This window comes from Giraffa tippelskirchi, chromosome 3 (assembly GCF_054371585.1).
Source record: "Giraffa tippelskirchi isolate mGirTip1 chromosome 3, T2T-mGirTip1v1.2.pri, whole genome shotgun sequence".
NCBI classification, from domain to species: Eukaryota; Metazoa; Chordata; class Mammalia; order Artiodactyla; family Giraffidae; genus Giraffa; species Giraffa tippelskirchi.
The window spans coordinates 108383462-108402252 of NC_137277.1; the positions used below are offsets into that span (position 1 = coordinate 108383462).

Genomic DNA, 18791 nt, shown 5'->3' on the forward strand with positions numbered 1-18791 from the left:
TGGGCTTCACTGGTAGTTCAGTCGGTAAAGAATCTGCCTGCAGTGTAGGAGACCCGGGTTCAATCCCTGGGTCAGGAAGATCCCCTGGAGAAGGGAATGGCAACCACTCCAATATTCTTGCCTGGAAAATCCTATAGACAGAGGAGCCTTGTGGGTTACAGTCCATGGGACGGCAAGAGTGGGATATGACTTAGCAATGAAACCACCACTAAGAGGTATCGTTTCATTTTTTAAGGAAATAATACAGACACACATATGTTTAGAAAAAATGAAAAAGATTAAAACAACATCAGCTACTATGTGGCAGGAAAATATCTGATGAGGGAGGTAATCTATTATTTTCCACATTTTCTATAATGAACATGTACAACTGAGGTAATAAGAAAAAAAAGTTACTGTTTTTAAAAAGATGAAATATGATTTAAGAAAGGAAATTTTTGTCCTTAGAACTTGAAATAAAATTATCACAGTAGTTGAGTATTTTCACATTTAGCTCTAGGCCTCCTGAACCGCCAAGGCACAGAGAGAAATGACGACTTATATAAGTCTCCACTGCTTGATTTATCAGTTCTTCCCAGGATATAAACTACCATCTTGGCACTGGATTCTAGGAGAAATGTATGATGTACACTTTGTTCTAATGACTCCTGTAGTTGCTTAAGAATGGAAGTTCTCACTGCTCACTAAGGGACAAATACCACACCCATAGTGCCCGTTTTTTCATAATGTACTCCCATCCCTATTTATCTACCGTAGCACAATAGTCTCAAGATGAATGAGATGTGTTCAGTAAGGTATCAGTGATGAATATCCAGCTTTTAGGCAGTATGCTGATGGTGTCACTTTCACAAGAATACTCAGAAGACTGTCTCACGGACGCAGTGGATCACAAAGAGTGGTACACGTGATGTACTTGAAGAATGCGCGTTTCTTAATAATGTGTTTAAGAGCCCTCTGAGAAGAGAAAGTAGAAAAAATTAGGTCAGTGGCCGTGGATGCTGCTGCTAAGTTGCTTCAGTCGTGTCTGACTCTGTGTGACCCCATAGACGGCAGCCCACCAGATTCCGCCGTCCCTGGGATTCTCCAGGCAAGAACACTGGAGTGGGTTGCCATTTCCTTCTCCAATGCGTGAAAGGGAAAAGTGAAAGTGAAGTCGCTCAGTCGTGTCCGACTCTTCGCGACCCCATGGACTGCAGCCCACCAGGCTCCTCCGTCCATGGGATTTTCCAGGCAAGAGTACTGGAGCGGGGTGCCATTGCCTTCTCCGTGGAGAAGTGGCCATGGATGCTTGCTCCAAAAGCTGATGGAAGCCACAGAGAGGCAGAGCTGAGCTATCAGGCCTGCGGCGCCCCCTGGAAAGATGAAGACACCAAGAAGCCCCTCCACACCACATCTGTGAGCGCCAGTGCCCCTGAGGCGTCAGACACTGGGGACGAGGGGGAGCGGAGTTGGGCCTGTTACCTGCTGTCAATGTCTATCCTTCGTACAGAAACAATGCAAATTAGATTCCCTCTGTATCTTACCTACAGCTCCTCCCAGATCCTACAGATCCAAGTCACCCCACGAGAGAGCTAAGATGTTATAGAACTTGGGAGACTATTAACATAGTGTTCTTCTTCCTCCAAACCCTCCCCAGCCCCAGATACTGTCCATTCCGTATGCCTGATGCGTACCTTCAAGGTCAAAATCAAGACTTTCCTGACCAGTAGTGTGACCTTTCTCTCACCCATGACCTCCAAGAGAACATAACCCTACACAACTCACTGACACACATCCTCCATGGCATGTGTCCCCATGTCAGGCTGTAGGCTGTGACATACTGGGCATCTCAGCCAGGACCTGCTACAGTGTCTCGTGCATGAGGACCAAGGTGACAGTTCATCTAATTCCCACTTTGTCCACCACCCCCTTGGTAAGTTAGAGATAAGATTGGTAGCATAATTGTGAGCAAAGCAATAGTGCTAAAGGCCAAAATTTCTTGACTGGTAACGCAGTTTTGTAAGAATAATTCAACAAACGAAATTTTGTGTGCTGTTCACTATAGAGAAAAAGAAGGAAATATTTTTCTTGATATCTAAGGAGTTCAGTCTCTTGGAAACTAAAGACCCATATGTAGAATAACATGCAATTAAGATGAAAAAAGTAAGATCTTTGGATAAGCTCCAAAGAAAATCCATCAACAGTGTTCCTCAAGAGATGGCTTCAATTTACTTCCCACCGAATTTGGGCCATGGGAGGGAAATGCTATCTATCAAAAAACACAGGACCTTCTCTACTCTGAACTGATCTGCCACTTGCAGGGCCCTGGCCTCTGAACTAGGCCATTCATTTGCAGAGGACACCACACACTAAAGTCCACCTGGTGTGGGACACTGGCCAGGGCAGTGAGGAAGCTGAACACAGCTGAAAGAACCAGCACTACACTAGGCACATGAAAACTCTTGGGGAGCTAGAAGAGTGGTCATGAAAGTTTTGAAAGCTTATCTAATGGAAGATGGGCTCAGTAAGCATTTTTCATCCTACAGAAAACAACCCATAGAGGGCTCAAGAAGTCAATTTAGAGGTAGAATACTTGCAGTAAGTGTTGTTTCTTAAAATGCTTGTCATAAAGGTGAGTGTGCACGTGTACACACACATGCATGTGCACTGGGTCACACAAATGGATTTTGTAACAGTTTGAAAAGTCTGAATTAGACAAATATTATTAGAAAGACACATTTCAGAAGAAAGAAAACACCTCAAACAAGTGAAACTGCCTCACAAGGGGATTTATTATTGTGAATGGCAGACAGCTTCCAGCCTCTAAAAGACTCCAAGCAGCACCCAAGCCATAGATTGTCAAGGAGGATATTCACATTGGTGGAAAGTTAAATGTGAAGAATTCAAAGTATCCGTCCCATGTATGAGACTGTCAAGTCTAGACCACAGGCCTTTAATTACCACTGAAGGAACAATTAGAAGGGAAACAACTCCATGAAGTCACAGAGGTGAAATTTCATTTGGTCATTTATATTGGAACAGTACCTCTGTGAAAGGAAACACTGTAAGTGATACTTGGACTGTGGGCTCTCAACCTAGGTGTACATCAGAATCACCTGGGGAACTTGTAAAAGATACTCACATGCTTGGATCCCAACATATCTCAACTAAAACACTGGGGCCCAAGATTTGTATTTTGTTTTACGTTCCCCAGGTAAGAGTTGCAGACCACCGATTTACATGTGTAAAATGTAAAAATGACATTTTATAAAGCACAGAGAGAAGGAAAACAGCACCAGGATTGTACATGAAGATCATAAAAAGAAGAGGAAGGAAAGCATCAAATCAAGGGTTTGGATTCTGCTCCAGGTGCAGAGAGCTGAAAAGAGCATTACTCCCATGCTTACAAATAAAACAGATAAACTGCAAGTTCATGACTCTCTTGAGTCTATTAGACAGCTGAGGTCACAGGGGAACAAAGTAGCCCAGAATCTGAGAACCAGGCACCTGAAGAAAGAGATAAGATGAGCACTTGCTTACCCAAGGCAGATGCACCTGGACACAAGTAACAAATACCAGCAGATCCCTACTGAGGGAGTGAAAGAGCATAGACAGGGACCACTCTGAGGCATAGGGCACAAGGAAGACCTAAGGCTGACACTGAAACAATGAGACAAGCCCTGCAGCAAACCAGCCCCAGCTCTAAACTCAACGTGTCACTAGAGGAAGCTGAAGTCTGCGGGGCATTGAGGAGAAGTACACCCACAACAAATTTCGAATCCAGTCAACTCCCAAGCAGAGTGATCAACTCCCCACACTAAAGGCCTAGCAGAAACAGAGAAGCATTCCCATTTCCAAGCATGAAAACTATCTCAGTCTCTAATGTCCTACACAAGATGTCCATGTCTTGCCAAAATATTACAGAGCATACAAAAAGAAAAAACAACACTGCCAAGAGAGACAGCCATTAACAGAACTAGACTCAGATACAACACAGATGGGGACGTTATCAGACACACAAGATTTCAAATAACCATAATCAATGATCAAAGATTCTAATGGAAAAGAGGGTAGACAACATGAAAGATCAAATGTATAATTTAACACAGAAACCATAAGAAATAATCAAGTGGAAATGCTTGAAATGCTAAACACAGTAACAGAGCTAAACACAGTAACAGAAATGAAGAATGCTCTCAACAGTAGAAACAAGACAAAGTGTCCAACAGCTGTGGACTGATACCACAAGTCCTAACCTAGGTGCAGTCAAGATTTCAGAAGGAGAAAAAAGAAGAAATATTTGAAGAAGTAATTGCTGAGAATTTTCAAAAATTAATGACAGATACAAAACCACAGAAATAAGCAGCTCAAAAACACTATGGAGGATAAATTCCAAGCATGTGCATGCATGTGCACACATACACACACAGAGGCATAGGGTATTAAAGCAGCTGACAATTGAAAACAAAACAAAATCTCAAATGCAGTGGGGGAGAATGAAACATTACATACAAAGGAACAAAGATAAGAAAAGGCAAAGGAACTAGGAGAGCTGTAATGAGTTTGAAAAGGAATAAAATCGGAGGACTTACACTACCTGCTTTCAAAATTTATTATAAAGTCACAGTATCAAGACAGTGTAGTGGTGGCATAAAGCAGGCATTAAGATCAATGGAATAAAACTGACAATCCAAAAATAAACCTTTGATTATGCCTAACTGATTATCAACAAAATATTAAGACAACTCAATAGGGAAAAAAATTGTCTTTTCAACAAATGGTGCTGAAAGAACTAGAATTCCACATGCTATGAAAAAAAACTGCTTGACTCATAGTTTACATCTTACACAAAAATTAACCCAAAATGAATCCTACATCTAAATGTAAAACACAGAACTGTGAAGAAAATATAGTAGAAAACTTCCAAAAGAAAAGACTAATAAATTGGTTTGCCGAAGTTTAAAAACTTTGCCCTGAGAAAGACACTGCTATGGGAATAAAAAAGATCGGCACAGGATGAAAGAATTTCTCTGAAAATCATTTCTGACACAAGATATATATCCAGATTATGTAAAGAACTCTCAAAACTCAATAAGAAAACAAACGACCCAATAAAAATAGGTAATCAAAATTACCTTTGCATAATACTTCCATTTCATAAATTTTTATTTGAATTTGTATATTTTTCCCAGCTAGTAATCAGACCAAACTCAACTTCTCACTAATTTTTTATACTACATTGCTTTTGGAATTAGGCTTTTGATCTCTGTTAACCTTTGGGCACTTTAAACTGGCCTTAAAAATAATACTATTAATTTTCTTTGAACTCAGAAGATAATTTGCATGCACAACTTTAATAAAGAGACTATTTTTTCCTATCAAATAAAACTAGCTCTTTTCACACACACCCAAATGAGTTATAACTTTGGGACATCAAAACTTTACACTGTCACCTTTTAAATAATGAACCCTGAGTATGAATCATTTTTAATCACTCTACTTCTTTCTTCCCCTGCTACCAAATCTAAACAATTACGGAACACAATGATGAAAGAAATGACCCTTATTTTCCCTTTGCTCATATTTCTTCACTTATTTCATCACCTGGCACCATGTTTTGTAAGTCATTAAAAATCACGTTTGGAGGATAATGTGAGGTATAGCAAACAAAGAGATTCTGCATGAAAGAAATTCTTTAAGATCAAGTTATTCAATATATAATCCTCTTCCTCCATGTGAAGGTCTTTTTTCCCAACACCATACCTGCACAGACCATATTTCTCTGCTGGAAACCAGAGAGAGACTAAACCTTGATCTCTTAGCACTGTGTGCAGCTTGTTTCCAACTACTATGGTCTTCTCTTAACCTAACTTATTTTTCATTATAGGACTTCTCATCACCTGACACAGGAGACAAAACCAATATATCTCCTTCCAGTAAAGTGTGAGCTCCATGAGAACAGAGACTTTGTCCTTCTCTTATGTTTTTTTTTTAATCCCCAGAGCAGTGTCTGCCATACAGTGAGTGTTCAATAAATGTGTGTGAATGAATTGACTGCCCAAGGCATCTCTCTACTTTATCCCTCACACTCTTCCAGGGACTCTGAGCAGGACTGCTGATGGAAACAACAAACTATGCTGCCCTCCACTCCCTCCTTTCTTCCAGGATTAGTGACTAGATCTTTCTGCCAAGCTCTATGCTAAGTAGACACTGAGGATGAAGGGTCATGAGAAGTAGCGCCCTGGTGGCCCGATCTAACGCCAAACGCCCGCCAGAGTCCACCCTGTCAAATGGAAACAAACAGCAGCGCACTTCAAACTTCAATGAAAACAGGTGAAATGCTCCAAAAGCAGGGGACAGTAGAGGCTGGTTTCCTACTGAACCGAGTTATAAAGTATCTACCCACTGAACTATCATCAGGAGAATCGTTCTCTAATCCAGGACCTGCCGCTAACTGCGTCTTCACCAAATACCAGCTGTTAGTTGGAAGACAGGTAACAACACTGAAAAGTCATGATTGAGAGCAGATGTTCCCAATAAGAGGAGGAGAGGGTGACACGGTGTTGGCAGGTGGGAGGCACAGCAGAACCAGCTGTGAGGCTTTTTCTAACTATACTCAGCCCTTCCCTAAATTCCTCCACCCTAAACTACCGCACAGTTACCCCCATAGAGTGAGCCACCGTTGCCGTCACTATGAAAGTATGAAAGACTCAAACACTTCGCCAGGTTTTAAGTGTAAGTTCTTTGAGGGAAGGGACCGAGATTTAGGCTTCTTAGTGATGCCCAGAGTGGCTCTTCTGTCTCTACCAGTGCCTCCAACCTCAGCCCCGTCCCTCCCTCGGCCACACCCTAGACGTCTCCTATTGTCCTGAGCTTCTCCTGTCTGCCCACAAGGCCATGTCTTTCATCATCTGTCACCACCTCTGGGAGACACAGATGACTGCCTACCTAACAGCCTGACAGGCAGTTTCGCTTTCTGCCTGGCTAAAAGAATTCTGATTTTCAGATATGGGCACCGATGTGCTCAGGGAAGGTGACCCTCCCCCAGCTCCAGAGCACAGCTTGGCCATGACAATCACAGCCACCCTCTCCTCCTTTTCCACTGATGGTCGAGCATGAACATATGACCATTCTGGCCAGCGACATAGGGAACTTCTGAGAAATTATGACTTTCGTTGTCTAGATAATCACTGAAAAGCAAGCCCTCTCCCTCCCTTTTTGTTTTAGATGTTAGCATGTGAAGGCATGATGGAGCTCCAGTCACCTTGTGGCAGGGCAGAAACCTAGAGAATCTTCAAGAAGCCAATCCAAAACTGTGGCTGTTTTGAGCCACCCACCTCTAGACTTCTTAAGCAAACAGTCACATAACCTAAACAATGTTCCTTACAACAGAAAGTACCCACCACTTGGCCTGGGACGTCCTTCCAACTTTTCCTCCTAGAGCAGCTCTACTTATCTCCAATTCAGAGCTCAACTACAGTTTCCTTGGGAAGGCTTTGTTTGTCCCCAGACAGTTAAACAGTCACAGACTCTGTTATCTGCACATCTGTCTCTCCAACTAAACTGTGAACTTCTCGAAAGCAAACATTTTCACCCTCGGCAGAGGCCCTGCCATACACTGGGCACTTACTAAATGCTAAATAAATGAATGAATCAATAAGCAAACAACAAAACAAGAAATCGAAGGATGAATATGCAGGATGCCTTCCACGCCTTGGATAAGCCTTGACAACTGACAGATAGAATATGGCACACAGGCTGTCTACATTCTACCAAAGACTTCCTTTAGGTGGTGGTGAGCAAAGGCTGAGACAGTACAATGAACAGGTCCTATTTTTATCTGCCTGAAAGTCAGGCATCTCATTGGAAACTATCCTTGCCCAATCCCCGGCAGCTGGAGTGGGGCTGTCTATCATAGTGGCACCTGAGCAAAGTACCCACTCCTATGGTGGAAACCCACTCCCTGTCCACGGAGATGGCTTGGCCCAGTTTTTAGTCTAGTATATCGATAAGATCTGCTGTTAGGGTGGAGGAGATGGAAAAAGAGAAAGGCATCCCCCCCTACCCCTCCCACAAAGGAACAGATAAGCCTGAAGGTGCCAGTGCTTTTCTCTCTCCATACTAAGAAGCAGTCAACACAGCGGGGAAAAGAGCTAAGACTCATACGAGAGAGAGAGAGAAAAAACCATGCCACCTTATGTGTGCCCTGGATCAAGCTATGCCTGTAGATGAAACCCTCAGCCTTTTCATTTATGAGACCCAATCAATTTCAATATAGCATAAGGCAATTTTCAAGTGACTAAAACACAACCCAAAGAAAAGAATTCTGACAAATACAGTCAATAATGTTGAAAGCAAACTGTTACCATCCCTTCTACGTTCAGGACCTGTGCACTGTCACTTCTCAAAACTTGGCTTCTAGGATGGTGGTGGGAACTAAGACAGCCTGGAGAAGGCCTAGCCATGAACAAAACACACACCATCATCACCGCCTTTCCTCCTCAAGGAGGGTAATCTGAACCTCGTCTGTTTCTCTTCTGTTCAGAAATGAATTTGAACCTCTAGGAGGCACAAAGTGTTACATTAACTAGATACAGAAAAAAGTGGAGAGAATTCTCATCAAGCAACCTACTATGGATTTTACAAATATCTTACAACTTAACTGTTGTGATGATTATAATACCCTTATCTCTGAGCAAACAATCAGCGAAATTAAGTAACTTGCTCGAGGTCATACAGCTAGTAACTAGAATTTAAACTCTAGACTTTTTCCACTTGATCACTCTGATGGCCAGGGCCTGAGAGATGGAGCGCGACCCTCCGCCTCCACCCCAACATCGACAGCGCCCCAGGGCACACAGACCTGGATGGAACCTGACAACCTCGCCCCCCTGCAGTCAGAGCAGCCTCGCATACCCAGTTTTTTGGAAGCCGCAGGTAGCTAACCCAGGTGTCTGTCGGATTCTCAACACCAGCGCCAGAAGTAAAGACCCGGGCAGAAGGAGCAGTGCCACCTGCGCGGGCCCGGGAAGCGCCGCAGAGAGAGAGGCGGGAGCTCGCTCCGGGCTCCCCCGCGGCCCGAACCCCCCGCCCAGCTCCGCGCTCTCCGCAGCAGCCGGCCCCTCTGCTCTCCCCACCAGCGCCCTGCAAACCCTGTCCCCGCGCCCACCCCAGCCCGAGTCCCGGGCAGATATTAGTAGCTGTTCGCCCACAGGCAGCGACGCGACCCCGACCCCTCAGCTGTGCCGCGCCCCCGGCGCCCCTGCTCCCCAGCCGCGCTGGGCAGGGGCGGCCGCATTGCCTTCTGCGGCCGCGCGGCCCCGCAGGGACCAGGCGGGGGGCCCGCCGCCCCCAGCGCGGTGCGCCTGTCCCACTCACCTGCGCCGCCGCGCTCGCCGGGCCTCCGCACGCCAGCCCGGCTCCCGGCTCTCAGATCCCAGTCCTAGCGCAGAGCGCGCTCGCGGCGGGCCGGCCTTGGTGTGGCCGCGCAGGGAGGGACGGGGCGGGGTGCGGCTCCTCCCCGCCCCGAGCCACCTGGGGCGCCCGGGAAGGGGCGGGGCAGGGCCGGAACAGGTGGGCCCCACCCGCTGCCAGCAGCCCGGGACTTGGGCTCCTTCGAGATCCTCCGCGGGGTGGAAGGGGGCCCGGGCGGCCGCGTAATGAGTGACACCTGGGACAGTTAGTGCTTGGGAGGGGCGGGGAGCCAGGACCTGGCCCGTTTCCACACAGCCTGGCCCACTGGGGAAATGGATCACGGAGCGTGGGAGCCAGAACCCCCTGAACATGAAAAGGAGAGGCCAGTCCTTCTCATTGTGGGCTGTAGAAATCAAGAATCGAGAGCCTCAGGGTGAAATTGATGGGGCCAAGGGCAAGTTCAGAACTGGAAGAGCTCAGAAATGCCTTTTCTAACCATTCTGCCCTCCCATCTCCACTTCAGATGATTCTCCCCCTTTTAAAAATAATGGCTTTAAACTATAAATAAGGTCATTTCAGATAGTGATGTCCTCCCCACCTGGAGACTGTAAGCCCCAGGTGGGGCAGCAAACTCTCCTGTCCATGATGAATCATTAGAGGTGAATAAACCAAGGGAAGAGCAGGTGCTCAGTTAATGGCTGATGAATAACTGAGGTGTGACCAGCCCCTTACTGGTCCCGCCAGGCCAGAGTCTGCTCCAGCTTCCCCCCTCCCACTTTGTCAGAGAGCCCAGAGTCAAGCTGCCTGGCTTCCAGACCACCTATCCTCTCTGTACTGCTTACCTCCCTCCCAAATGCCAGTCTAGCAGCTGACTTGTAGGAGGTCTACAAAGGTCCTAGGGGCACCTTTGAAAGCTGTTGAGAAAATCTTTGCCTCCTGAAGATGTTACAGGCAGAGGAACTCGGACAAACAATGCTGTCCTGCCAGCCCCGCTCTGTTCAGGAACAGGCCAGAGTTTGGGCGACTGACCTGACATCCCACAGCTGATAGCAGAGCCCGGCGGGGGGGTGGTGGTGGGGGGCGGTGGGGGAGATGCCTGGTGGGCTACGGGGACCTGTGGATGGGAAGTCTTGACCTTCTGCAGAAATGGGGCTTCGGTTTGCTCTGAGTTCTCTAATCCATGGCCTTTCTCGGCTTCTCAAAGGTCAAGTGTGACCTGAGCCATTTGTATTTACTGAGGCTCTGACAGTTTCAAAAACAAAGACGTGTCAGAATAGGATAGAAAGAATGTGCTATATTCCTTAAGTGTTTCATTGGAACAAATGAATAGTCTTCTCACACACAAACACACAGGAGATGATGTGTGATGCTGCTACTAACATGTTAATTTCCAGACTCATTAAAGAAATCCATTTCAAGCCCACTACAGGAAACACTGTACAACTTTAAAGTTGTACAGAGACTATTCCTCCCTGTAACTATTTCAATATTCTTCAATGACTGCACATTAAACCTCAGAAGCCATAACTGGAGGCTGTAAAGATGAGGTCAAGTCCACCCCTCCCCAGAACAATAGGCTCAACACTCTCAAGGCCTGGACCCCAGGTCCCTTCATCAGCGAGTCCTGCACAGATGGGTGTTTAAGATGTGGTAAGGCCTGGCTGGCCACTTCGCACTGGGCAAGGCCAATCCAGAAAAAAAGTCACAGAGGATGTCCCACCCAGTGTGCCCTCCCCCAGCTGCACTCCCTCCATGGTGGGTGGGGAGGCTAGTGTCTCTCCCAGGACTGTGAAGGGGCCTGCCCTTGGGACAGCCGCTGGCACTAGTAGGTGAAGCTGAGCCCAGGAATCCCTCTGGGTCTCACCCACGTGACATGGACCCAGCCCTTCTTGCATGTCGGTTTCAGTAAGTGGAGCGTGTGATCCCCTGTAATTTAGGATCCTCCCACCGTGTGTGTGATCTTGGCTGGGCCAACCTGGTAGGTGATGCCACCCGGGCTAACCTGAGAATCATCAGGAAAGTAAATGCAAGTTGTGCTCTGGTGTTCCTGTTCTCTCTCTCTCCCCTCTGGGCTTGCTGAGGAGCCCTAAGCATCTTCCTCAGTTATGCGTTTCTAAATGTGTATGCATGAAATCAGACACGTTCTCTGCTTGAAGTTCTTTACTTGAAAGGGGTATCCAAAATATGATGGGCTGATACCATTGTGAGGTTAAATGAAAGAATGTACATGAAGTACATGAGCACAGGGCCCACACAAAGCTCCTGCTCAATAAATGGTGCTCAGCCCGGCAGTGCCAAGACAGCCGGCTGATATCTGCTAGCCATTATAGAGCTGAAAATAAAGACCAAACCATTGATGGACTCCTGGAGAATCTAAACTAAATTAATCCTTGCAAATAGCTGTGATCCCCAGGAAAATGATATCTGAACTAGGAAATCTTCAGGTTCTTTTCCATCTCTAGATCTTTGATAGTATAATGGAAGAGAAACTATCCAAAGAGGAAATAATTCCAATTTTATGAACCTTGGGATATATTTACCTTCCTAATTTTTCCTACTTTTACACAGCACTCAGTGTGTACATTAACATGGTACACCATTTTCTGTGCACATTTTTCAGTGGAACAATGGATATAAAGTACCTAGGATAATTCCTGGCAGAGAATAACTGCTCAATTAATTACAACTAACATGGGAGAGGTGTTGAAGTGATCAGAATTACTAGGATCAGAAAGAACCATGGATTCAGGCAGGCAAATCTGAGAATCAGTTTATTAGGTAACCCAGAATTTTAAGTTCACTGGTTCCGGAATCAGACCATTTAGGTTAAAACCCAGTCACGGTTTATGACTCTCACTATGCTCCATCTATAAAATGAAGATAATACTAGTATATCATAGAAAGAAGCTGGAGACATGAAAAGAATCGCTAACCTTCAGTGAGCAGGTACTCTGTGCTGATCATGATGTTAGGTGCTTAGATTTTCTTTTGACAGTTGACTTCAGAGTGGGAATTCATCAAGGAATCACAAACCTTGAACCTGGACTCAGTATTCTATGTCTTAAAGTTTTTCCTTAAGAGAGCATCCACAACTGTCCTTATATTTGCAAAAAGCCTTGGGTCTCAAGACCAGTTAGGAATCACTGCCTTCCAAACTTAGCCAGCAGTTTTAGGACTGGAAGACTTCTGAGCGCTCACAAAGGGCAGACATCCTTGAGAAGGAGGTTCACCAGGAGGCCCACTCAAGGTGCAAATCACTGCCCCCGAGAAGTCTGATTCAGGAGGGCCGAGAGGTTGTGGGATAAGCAGTTCAGGTGCTACTTACCAACAGGTGAGCCTAGGAAACTGATGGCATCCAACCTTCTCATCTCTCAGGTGAGAAGCAGGCCCAGGGATCAGCACACTTGGAATCACCTTCCAGCCCGCATCTGCCAAGCAGCCAAGCCCTCACCCCACCCAAACCAAGGGAAAGAAATGTTTCTCCCTGCACAACCCAGCTTTGCACAAAGAGCACTAAGCGAACAAAACAGCCTTCTTTCACAAGGAAAATAACATGTGCAGCTACCTGAGGGCTAGCCCTTTAAATCTTAAAGGAACCTAAACCTGTCTTGCCAGGACACCCCCCTCCAGCACCCACATCCCTTAGTCCAGCCATCCCCCTCACACAGCCCCTCCACACAAGTAGTATCTAGCACTACTATTGGAACAGCTGAGGCTATTCAGCTAACACTTCCAAGTGACATCCTACAAAAATGTCGATGCTTTGTCCCATTTCCTAAAGCCACAGGCTAATCAGACCCTGAAACAGAGGACTTCAGTCTGGTGCCATTTCAGTGTGTGAGGCCCACGGGGGGACATGCTTCTTTTGGGGCTGATCTTGGCAAGTACTGAGTCTGAAGCAAGAACAGGGCAGGCGGCAGCAGCAGCAAAAGTGGCTATGTTTCAGGAATGCCCAAAAAGGTCAGCCCAAGAAGGATCAGACAAAATGCAGAATATTCTTGTCCTGACTGGTGAGCTTCTCTCCGTGCTTACCAAGGGCAGCCAAGGATGCATGCATGTCTTTGGGGTTTTGATGTTCACCAATCACAAAGTCCTGATGTAGCAAAAAGTTGAAATAACCTTCCCAAAGTGAGCTGAGCACACCTCTCAAATACAAGGCAAGCGGGAAAAATCTCCCACGTGGCTGGCTGTGGCTGTGCCATTTCCCTGAGAAGACCGTACAAAGACGCAGGTGGCCCCTCAGTCAGGCCTGTGCTAGACCCTGAGGCTGGGCAGCAAGTCAGCTCTTCCATATTTGTCCCTCAGTATTGTCTTGTAACCTCTGGAGGACTGTGGATCAGTGTGAATCCGCTTGGCTGTCTAAAACGTATCAGCTGGGGATGAGCTTGCCCTCTTTACCTTGGTTTCAGAGTGAGCACTGAAGCGTGGACCACAAATGCATGGGTCTGCTTACAGAGTTGTTGGCTACAAAAATGCCCAAATGCCTTTGTTGTTGTATTTGTAAACTAAGCAAAGAGGATTTTGATTATTCTAAATTTACTTCTTACTTCTGAAATCAACACAAACATACTTATCTTTTTAATTTGCTAAATGAGGAACTAAAATACCAGTGTGGAGAAAAGTCTTAGCGTAAAATCAGAATTCTAGTACCATGAACACACCAAGCAAAATCTGCTTCAGGACCTTTGCACTTACTGTTCCTTCTGTTTGGATTTGTCTCCAGATCTTTGCAAGGCTGGCTCCTTCCCTCATTCAGAGAACCGTTCCTGACCACCCAAGCCATGTAGTATCACAGCACCCTGTTCTATTTTCTTCATAGCATTTAAATGTACCAAATCATTTTATAAAGTGCTGTTCACTGGTTTATAATGTACCTCTAAGAAAATGAAGATTTTGTGTCATATACCACCTCTCTCCAGCTCTGAAAACAATGCTGAGTACAAAGTAGGTGCTTAAATCTTTGCAGAAAAGTTGATGAATGCTCACATTTTTGCGGCAGGCTCTGAGTACATCACACGGAGGTGTCAGCTGCTCCTGTATGTTGCTCCTACAAAGATGCTTCTGGGTTGTAGGCTCTTAGCATTAGCTATAATTGCTGGGAATCTGAATAGACTTGACTCGTGATCTAGTGTCAGGACACTGAGTGGGGAGAACTTACAGGAGTCCTCGGAACAGCCACCAGGCACAGAGATAGAAACTAGCCCCAAACCCCACTCACTGAAGTTCTCAGGAGGTTCTCTCCCCATGAAATAGCCTAAGAGCAGACGTTCCCCAAAAGAAAAAGAGGGTGGAGCAGTCGGAAAAGCGAGGACCCTAAACAGACAGCTTCAGTGAGATTTCATTTCACTGGTAGAATCCAACAATTCCCAGGATCTCACAGTCTTCTCTCCTGGTCAAAGTATCTGTGATGCTAGGTGAAGACTTCGCTGGTGTCCAAGGCAAAAATACCTTCACTTGGGAAGTATTTGATAATAACTGTTAAAAACAAGGCAACAGGCCCCTGATGGAGTCACTTATTCTAAAGCCCCATGTCACCAAACCAAAAATGGGACTTAATTTCAGTTTTGGCTCTCCCAGAAATGGAATCTTAAACCAGGCAATAGGGAATTGCCTGATCAGCATTCATTAGGTCATCTGCCTTACATGCCCCTGCCATTCCCTAAAGGAAAGTGACCTTGCAATAACCAACCTGCTTTTTGCCTCTCTGCTCCTGTTACCTTCTGCCTATAAACGTCTTTCACTTTGTACATCTTAGAGCTTCTATCTGCTAGATTGGATGCTGCCTGATTCATGAATCACTGAATAAAGGCAAAGAGATTTATCCCTTTTGAATTTTATTTCAATGTCACAATCCCATATATTTGAGTGGCATTTGTATAAGATGCTTGCATACAGTTTCCCACTGATGCTCACAATAAACTGAAGAATGGAGGACGGTGGGCTACAAACTCCCTAATTCCGGTATGGAGATTAGGTTGTTGAGATGCTGCACAGTTAAACAGGCTGACCACATCACAGAGTTGTTCCCTGGCAAGTAGAGCCAGGTCCAGGCCCCAAGTCCATCCTTCTTTCATGACTGAATAGCGTCACTGCCTGATGGCCTGTGCTTCAGGGGTATTTTGCTCAGAAGAGGGCATTGCAGGGCAGCAAGGACACCAGGGCTGCTGGTTGGGGTCTGGCTAGCAGGTGACCAGGTTGGCATTGGCTGAAGGAATTAGCATCACATGACCTAGACGCATCTGCCTTGGGCCGGCCCTTCCCAACCCTGCAGAAGCCCATGAGAGGCGTCCTCAGACAGAAGCACAGGGAGTTTGTGGTAAAATGGGGGTCTCAGGGGAACCCCACTAGTGCTGTTCCTGACCCTTTCTGTAGTTGGACATGCATTTGCATGTGTGGTATGATTGGCATGTTTACTTTTTCTAAAACTTAAAATGCTAAAATGAGATCCTATTAATCATCATGACAGGGCTGGAGGTGAGGTACGGGGCAGCTATTATTATGAGCACGGGTCCCTGAGAGCCTTCTTCGAGGCCTCACACAGATCTATGGATGAGGGAACCCACCCAGTGCCCCCTCAGGCCTTCTGCTAGAGCTGGCTCAGCTGGGACAAGAGAACCCTGCTCTTCTTTTAGCTTGAGAAGTCAAGGGACATAGGTCGTATATTTTTAAATGCAGCCAGAGATAGCGTCCTAAAGAGAAAAAGAAGTCAACATGGATAAGTGAAATTCTTACTACCTACAGTTTGAAAACCGTGACGCAAGTGACTGTTGCACTTCCAAGTGTCTGTTATGTATGAAAAAAATTCTGAGCACCACGCTCCAGCAGGCAGCCTTCCTCCAGAAGCCCCACAGTTGTGCATTATCAGGCACCCCTGCCGTGAGGCATCTCTGTTATTTCGATTTCCTAGTGGCTCAGTGATAAAAGAATCCACCTGCCAATGTAAGAGATGTCAGTTAAATCCCTGAGTCGGGAAGATTCCCTGCAGAAGGAAATGACAACCCACTCCAGGATTCCTGTCTGGGAAATCCCATGGACAGAAGAGCCTGGCAGGCTACAGTTCATCGGTTAGAAAAGAGTCAGACGTAACTCAGTGACCAGACAACAATTCTTTCCTAGACGTTTTAGATTGCTTAAAGTAATTCAAATAACAGTAAGATCTCAGATTCCCATGAAAGGAGAAAACACAGAAAGTTGCCAAGTAAGAAAACTTTGTATAAGTTCTTTACAAAATGATTTCTGAGGCCAGTTGCTGATTTTCACTACACACACACACAGAGCACTGTTCTGAGAGGCAGTATTACTAGCTGTGGAGAGTACACTCCTTAGGATCAGTCCACCTAGGCTTCAATCCTTGCTTCTCTTCCCGGCTGTGAGACCTTGGGCAAGTTAATTAACCTCTCTGTGCCCATGCCCTCCCCACTGGAGACAATGGTGCCTACCTCATGGGGTTATTAGGAGGATTATATGGATTAATACATGTAAAGCACTTAAAACAGTATCTGGCACACCACCAGGAGAGTTTCTCAGCTTAATCCACTACCAACTGCAGCTTTCCAAGCATTATGAGGTTCTGGGACTGGCACACATTATTGGCAAGTTTGCCAATCTCTTTCATCTCAGGTATACATTCTGAAGGAGTAAAGTATCATTTTAGGTCATTTTTCTGAAAAGCTGTCCTACAAGAATGATTTGCAGTCTGGTCATGGGTAGAGGTGAAGGTTTAGAGGGTCCTGGAAAGAGAAGTTCTTGCCAATTGGTAAAGAACCCACCTGACAATGCAGGAGATGCAAGAGAAGTGGATTCGATCCCTGGGTTGGGAAGATCCCCTGGAGTAGGAAATGGCAACCCACTCCAGTATTGTTGCCTGGGAAATCCCATGGACAGAAAAGCATGGTGGGCTACAATCCATGGGGTTGCAAAGAGGCAGACATGACTAAGCACACACAGAAATAGAGGGGGCTTCAAACAGAACCTCCTTCAGCACTGGGGAAGTGAAGCAGGTGGAAGATTCCAACCTTTGCATCCATGGTGCATTGTCAAGTAGAAAGACCCACAGAGGTTACCTGCAAGTCTTTTATTATTTTGAGCCCAACTAACCACATGGAAATCGGTGTTTGCTCTGCAGAATGGCTAAAGAACCACCAAACACCAAAGGGAAAGTAAAAATCCCGTGGCCCATCCCGCATTTTTTCATCTGATGTGTCACCCGAGAGATGCCTTCCACTCCTGTTCAATTTATTATGTACATAAGACAAATCACAAGATATAACCTGTCACAAATGCTGAAATTAAAGCTGCCAATACACACCTCACCAGTAATTGCCTCGGCAGATAGCTTCCGTTCCACATTCTCCCACAGATGTTCCAGCTCTGTAGTATTTCCAAGGCACAGCCTGAACACCGCTCAGAGTTCAAAGGGACAGGAAACCTTGAGGATGGCTTGCGGGAGCCCAGGGAACAGATGGGGTTCATGCAGACCTACTATATTGCAGAACTGCTGGTCCTGGAACCTAGAGGTCACCTCCTAGTGGTACTGAAATGTGCTTTGTGATCAGGTCCTTGTGGGGGACTGCTTTCCCATCTAAAATAAATGGGCTTCAGCCTAAATATTCATCCACCACATTTGAAGTTTTACTACTTAAGTTACCTTTAACAGTCTAGTAACTGCTTTTTCCAAGTTCTTTGGAGAATGACAAATTCAAGGAGATGGATAAGACATCATAAAAGCATGTCATTTGCAGTGCCCTGAATTCTACTATAAAGCCTTTATTTGACATCCACCTTTCCACTTTCAATTGATGAAAGCAGTTTACTGTCTGGCTCTCAGGCAACATTAACCAAACAAAGAACGAATGAGGGTTTTTACATTACACAAGGCCATGCATGGCCACAGAAGGTCAGTGACCCAAAGTAGGGCAGGAGATGCAAGAGAAGTGGATTTTGCTGAGAGAGCAGATAGAAATAATCCTGTGTCCTGCCATTTGTTATTCCCCAATGGCTTCAAACTCTGGCATCCTCTCACAAGATCTCAGAGCTGTACATTAATAGTAATAATCAGTAAGCTAGGGACATCCCTGGTGGTCCAGTGGCTAAGACTCCATGTTCCCGATGCAGGGGGCACAGGTTCAATCCCTGGTTAGGTAACTAGATCCCTTAGACCACAACTAAAGATCTTGCATGCTGCAACTAAAAGACATCACATGTTGCAACTAAAGACTCCCCTTGGAACTTCCCTTGTGGTCCAGCAGCTAAGACTCTATGCTCCCAAAGCAAGGGACCTGAGTTTGATTCCCAATGAGAGAACTAGATCCCATATGCTGCAACCAAGACCCAGCATAGCCAAATAAGCAAAATAGTAATAATCAGTAGATTAAAACAGGAATTCAAATACCCCAACA

General features: G+C 45.7%; 1 protein-coding gene across 14 annotated transcripts in view; it reads right to left on the reverse strand.

The window, feature by feature from the left end:
- Nucleotides 1-9460, reverse strand: part of LYPD6B (LY6/PLAUR domain containing 6B) — a 229257-nt gene extending 219797 nt beyond the window's left edge. For all 14 annotated transcript variants that reach the window (XM_081580520.1, XM_081580519.1, XM_081580529.1 and 11 more), the window contains exon 1: nt 9358-9460. The gene's annotated coding sequence lies outside the window, so the exon portion shown is untranslated. The remainder of the gene's footprint in view (nt 1-9357) is intronic.
- Nucleotides 9461-18791: the final 9331 nt, after the last annotated feature.